This window comes from Tupaia chinensis, unplaced genomic scaffold, assembly GCF_000334495.1.
Source record: "Tupaia chinensis unplaced genomic scaffold, TupChi_1.0 Scaffold149631_1, whole genome shotgun sequence".
Classification (NCBI taxonomy): domain Eukaryota; kingdom Metazoa; phylum Chordata; class Mammalia; order Scandentia; family Tupaiidae; genus Tupaia; species Tupaia belangeri.
In genome coordinates, this window is record NW_006209476.1 from 9,971 (window position 1) to 16,529 (window position 6,559).

The window sequence follows — 6,559 nt, forward strand, 5'->3', positions numbered from 1 at the left end:
TCCGGTACACGACCCGCGGTCGACTGCATGGGAGTCCAGCGACATAGCCATTATGCTAACTGCTGGTTCCCAATGTTGATATTCTTTTTAAAAACCTAATCAATTCCCAAGATCAGTGCTCTTCATCAAAACCCCTTCATCCTACCAAAGCAATGTTTTAACTATTGTCTCCTAACTTTTCATGCCATTTCCTACTGACAATCTCTCTCCCCTACCCCTGAGAGAGTATTTGAAGCTCTTCATATAGCAAATTCATGTTTTATTAACCTCAGATGCAGCATTTACATATTTTAGAAAATGTGCTTATTAGCAAGTACTACTCAAGGTTTGCACTTAATATTCTGATAGGCAAATATTTAGGAAGACACCTTGACCTCTAGATTTGCCTTTAAAAAGATTAAACAGAGAAAATAAAATCAGTTGGTAAACACCTAACTTAAAGTAAAGCTATACAATACAGTAAAACTCCTTTTATTTATTCATCTATTTATTTTAATACTAGAGGATATGTGCATACACATGTGTGCAAGAGACTCAGACAAAGCACCTCCCTCCCCCAATGGCACCTGGTCATGGGTCCAGGTCACAATTGCCTGGCCATGGCACCTGGTCACAATTCCCTTTCCTCCATTCCTCCATCGCATAAGGATTCTGACTAGAGATCCTCAGGATGTTTTTCAAGTCACTGGGGTCAGGATTCAGACCACAATCAGTCATTTGGAATCCAGCTCCCTCCACAAAACCACTGTGCCATGAAGTTAGCCCAAACTCCATTTAGTAAACTGTATCTCATGCAAACTTAAACAAAACAAAACAAAACAACCATTCCAGGCCCCAATGCAAATACTGAGCCTAGTTAGACTTGAACATGATAAAACAAATTTAAAAAATTTGCCAGTCTTTTTAAATTAAGTGTGATATTTTTGGCTGACAAATTAATCACCACTGTAGAGTGAATCTAATGATAAGGAGTACAAATTTTGACATGGTAACAGAAAACCATTCTAGTGACCCAATATCAAGATAGTAAGAGTAGAATTAGAATTAAAAGCGTTCTTTTGGATTCTGTCCTTTAATAATTTTTCATAGGACAAAAACCATAAAGAGACCCACATCTCAGTGGAGACACTGATCAAAGGTTGGTAAAAGTGGGCCGATTTACAGACTTGGGTAATGCTTGTCAGCAAATTCAACAGACCAAAGGAATGAGCAGTTTACTGTTGGGGCTCCCTCCACTCACTGGTTTTGTGCCAGTTTTCCATAACCTCCTCTCCTGGCATCACAGTCCTGCCAATACTTGTCTCATCTCTGGCCCCCAGATCTCCCACGTTTATACTGCCTGCCTTCCTTAAAGCCTGACTCCCAGCCTGTACAGATGATCTGATCATCCAGATGGGTTACATTTATATACTACACAGCATTTTTTGCATCTGCTCTTGAACAGTATTCCACAAAACAGGATGCACCTACTTTCTTCATTTAATCCAGACCCATAATGATTTTCTTTATGTCAACATTTTTGCCAAACAGTTCATAGATTTGTTCTTCTATTGTATAAAAGGAAAGATTTCCAATATACAATGTACAGCTTTTCTGTAGTAATTTTTCTTATTCTTCATTGTCACTCTGGAAGTGCTGGTCCTGGTACTGGCTCAGCTCCACAGAGGAGCTGCTGTGCAGCACCTTCAGGAGACCACCAGACATAGTGCAAAGAGGTGGATGATGAATTGCCAACTCCAAGTTCAACAAGGCTGTAGTGGCCTCAAAAATCTCTCTTAAAAAATTCCTAGAGCCAGGAAAAAGGCCAGACAACTTTTAGCATAAAGTTAACTGTTCCCTAGGCTTTCTCTCTCTACTTTTCTTTCTCTTTCTCTGTCGTTAAAGTAAACGTGGACATTTGGGACAAAAGATGACTTCCTGCATTGAATAGCTGTCATGACCCCAGGCCTGGGAAGTTCTATTAGAATGGAATGAGGATGGTGAGGATGACAAGGGGAGGCCTTATAGATTTTCACGTGGTCAAATTCAAGCTACACTACCTGCAGGATAAGACCCTGGTTTTCTCACCATTCAAAGAAGGCTGGGATGTTACAGAAACCACATACAGATTCTGCAATGACAGAGCAGTGTGTTACTGTCTTAGTCTATTTTGTGAACAGAGTAATACAGGTTGGTCATTCACAATGAAGGAGAACTTAGTTGGTCAGATTCTGGAGGCTGGGATGTCCAAGAGCATGACCCAACATCTTACAAAGCTTTTGTGTGAGTCATCCCACCGTAGAAGGCAGAAGGATCCAGGGATCAGGAGTGACAGGTGCTGAGTTCACATATGTCACAGCCCACTCTGGCTGTCACTCACCCACTGCAGACAAGAACAACTGCCCTAATTAGTCCCCACTTCCAACACTGCTGCCCTCCGGATTCAGTTTTCAACACGAACTTTGTGGGACACATTCCCACCTTTGAGGTTGCCATTAATCCCCGCTTTGAGTTTCCATTATTATTGCTCAGATAAACAAGAATCTGTTTACATCTATGAGCCGTTAAAAATGACATCTGGAAAATTGCTAAACTGATATTAAAATATGAGCTGGTATATAGAGCTTCTCTATATACCATGTATTGTACAGAGTTTCACCTTCCTTAATATCCCCTAATCAGAGGGAGGACTAAATTATCATTACTCAGCAAATTTCAGGTGAAATGGACATACTAAATATACCTCTAGGTTCTCTTGTGAATCATATTTTTCCTGGATTATAATGAAAGTCAACCTTGACTTCAACGGCTACAAACTCTGCATTCATCTCCATTCATCCTGAGCATCTGGCACACTTCCAGAATGATACAAACCTCTACTCTTGTTGAAAAAATTAAAGCAGATACTGCAGCATACTTAAGCACACACCAAAGAAGATATAAGATTCTTTCAGCCTGTCTTCTAGTGTCACTGACAACTTGTTTTATTCTCTATGTACATGTGTGCAAGATGCATTCAGAGAGAGAAATTGCAGTAATTACACTGCATATATCAGAATCTGACCATCTGGGAACCAGACGATGGATATGTGAACAGAGACAGTGAACAAATGGGGAACTGCAGAGACCAACTGCTCTGTAAGGGCTCTAGGCCATAGTGAAGTGTGTGACTGAGACCAGCAGAGGGCACCCCAGGACAGTCCAGTGATACCTCGAGGCTGTTCAGGGAGGACCAATCAAGGGAACCTGGGCCTGGGACGGGCCCTGTGCTCTCTGATGGGGACCAAGCAGCTGTGTTCTCTTTGACTGGCAGAGTCCCCTGGGCAAGACCTTCTGTGCTGTCCCAGCAGGTACTTCCTCCCAGGGCTCCCAAGGGATAAAGCCAACCTCCTCCTCAGTCTGCAATGTGAGCTGAGCCCCAGACCAGGACTCATGGAAGGGCGGGAAAGTCACTGGATGGACACACATTTGCTTGAAGAGCCTTTCCTATGGCAGAGGATGGGAAGAAAAGCAGGCCAAGGGAAGTCCAGTCCATGTGAGAACCAGGGTTTGTGTCCACCAAGGCCTGCACTCCTCTCCTTCTTGTGTTCCTTTCTCACTGCACAGGTAGGGACTGGTCTTGGGGACTGGGGCATTCTGATTCTGCTCTCTGGAAAAGAGACCCGAGAAACTTCACTCTGGTTCCTACACCATCACTCATGAGTGTCTGTGTTTTCAGGTTCCCTCCCCCAGCCTGTGCTCCAGCCTGTGCTGTCCCCCTCTCTGCACCTCCTGGGCCAGCAGAAACCAGCCTCCCTCCTTCCTGCTATCTCTTGGACTATGTTTCAGACTCAAATAAGCACCAGGGCTCTGAGGTCTCCAGCCTTTTCTCTGGATTTGAAGGCACCTCAGCCAGTACAGGTGTTCTGCATATCTCCAGGCAATAGCCTGAGGATGAGGATTACTATTATTGTTAAATATATTGTGGCAGCGTTGATGCACAGTGCTCCAGACCATGGGAAATGAGACTAAAATCTCCCTGTATTTTCCCTGCCTGCTGCCCTCACTGCTGTACTGCCTGGGACCACGTCTATCTCAGGGGTAACTTCTGCTGCCCCTTCCTCACTTGGTACCTCTCTGTCTAGCACAGTTAGATGTGAGAGTGCATCTTCATTCTCCTGAGTTTAAATTATCTCTTGATGCTTTGCTAATAATTTTACACTCTGGTCATGTCTGCAGGGACAGTGGTCAGTGTTAGTGCTCAGTGTCCTCTACAGAGATGAGGGACCAATAAGGAAGTGGGCAACCCTTTCTCTGTCCAGCCCAGAACCTAGGCCTTACACATCTCTGACCCCTATTATATGAAATAGATGTTCAATATTCACTACAATTCTGTAACATGTGATCAATATTTTCAGTAAAGAAGCAGATAAGTCCACAAAATAAAATTAAAAACATCTAGGTGCAAAGTGGACAGACAATTGCAAATCCAGTTAGAACATAAAAGAACTTATGAAAAAATGGAGTCAAGTAATCGTGATCCCCATCAAATTTACCCAGTGTATGAGATGGGGACAGAAGGTTACAGAGGCTCTTTCTCTCTCCTTCTGTTTGTTATTCTGGAACATTAACAACACATACTGAATTTTTTTCATACCCATATTTTGACACTTAAAAGGCTCAGATCAGGTCCACAGAGCCCTGACCCACAGGAGGAACAAGTGTTCGTTGGGATCTCAGGGAGTTCTCTGGCTCCAGGTTCAATTCAGCCCCATGAACTCATGAGAATCTCTGGGCTCCAATCTGGAGACAATGTTGACTATTTTAGGACAACTGGTGAGATGCCTGGGTTGTGCTGGAGGTCACTGGAGAAATGAGACAAAAACTTGTGAGCTTCCTCCTGTCCATTGCTACCCTAAGCCCAGTGGCACAGTGGACCTGTTGAAGGATGTGGCCTGGGCTCCTACTGGACAGCCCTGGGCATCTATAGGGCTTTAAGTACACTAAGGACATACATAGACTGAAAGTGAAGGGCTGGAAAAAGATATTCCATGTAAATGAAAATCAAAAAAAGGCTAAAGTTGTGATATATGGACAACATAAACTTTAAGATAAAAGACATAAGAAGAGACATAAGGACATCATACAGTACTCAAAGGATTTGTTCACCAAAGATATCTAACACTCATAAATACCTATGCACCCTATACTGGAGCACCTAAACACATCAAAGAAAGACTGTTAGATTTCAGGGGAGAGATAGACATGTTCATTGAAGCCAAGTTTCTCACATTCAGCATGCTGGTGTTTTGCAGTGTCTGGGTAACCTTCCTGTCTGTCTACCACAGCACCAAGAAGGAACTGAAAATGACTTACTTCTTACATTCATGTTTTAAAGCAATCATTGTGTACATCTAATCAGATAGTTATTAAACTTGCATTTATAAATAGTATCTTAGGTTGATGGCTATTTCTTACATCGTGGGTATTGCTTAATTGCTAAATTTTATTAATTATTTATTGTGTTCTCCTCTGAAGCTTTTTACTTCTGTACAGTCAGAAATAACATCTTTACTTCCATAACTGATTATCGAGTTGTATCTGTTCTCTGTTTTCTAGGAAGGTCCACCTAAAGTTCACTCAGTTTCTTGACATTGCTAAAGAACCAGCTAGTGGTTACATTGACTGTCTGCATGGTTTTCATATCTCTGATTTAGATACATTCTAATCTTAAGAAGTTTGTTTCTGCTAGCTCTTTACTTTGCTTTTCTTTTTGTATTTTCTTAATGTGTTAGGTAGTGTTGATCTGATACCTTTCATCTTTTTTACCACTACAGAAAGTTTTATTTTACCCTTTTTGTAAGTTATTAAGTTTACAAACCTATAAGTCTACAAACATTTTACCCAAATGTGGGGAAATTGCCTAGAGATGAAACCCAGAATAAAATAATCAAATGAAGAGAACAAGCAAAAGATACACATCAAAACAGTTATAGCTTGCAGCAGTTAAAATTGGTAATTTGTATGTTTTAGAGGTTTTTGCATGTGTTCACCAGAGAGACAGACAGAAATTGAGAAATCACCCCCCAAGGTGATGGCCACATAGAAATCCCTTTTCCTCTGTTCTTTTCTTGGGATTTTGGGCACACACACAGATGTGTGCCTGGTGTGTTTTGAGCTGCTTGGTTTGGGACTCAAACTGCCATTGACTACATGGAAGTACAGCAACATAACCATTACAACACCTGTTGGTTCTTGTCATTTGTATTTTTAAGAGGTATACGACTGCAAGATGATTCACTACTGATTATCTGTTGAGCAGTTTTAAGAGGAAATGATATGTTTATGGGACTAGCAGATGGTGTAATTGTTATGTCACTGGACTCCCACATGGCCAACAGCAATTTGAGTCCCAGACCCGGTGGCTTCAAACTCACACTGGGCACATGCATATGCATGTCCCAAATCTAGAGAGGAAACTGGAGGGGAAGGGATTTTGGCACAGTCATCCTCCCTGGGGGTTGATTTTTCACTTTGTCTCTCTGTCTCTGGCAAGGATATGCACCCCATAGCAAAAAAATATATAAAAAAAGATGAAATG

At 41.9% G+C, this 6,559-nt stretch overlaps 1 pseudogene; it reads right to left on the reverse strand.

Moving 5' to 3' along the window:
- Positions 1–1,236: 1,236 nt before the first annotated feature.
- LOC102493284 (nuclear cap-binding protein subunit 2-like) lies at positions 1,237–1,704 on the reverse strand (annotated as a pseudogene).
- Between the last annotated feature and the right edge of the window lie 4,855 nt (positions 1,705–6,559).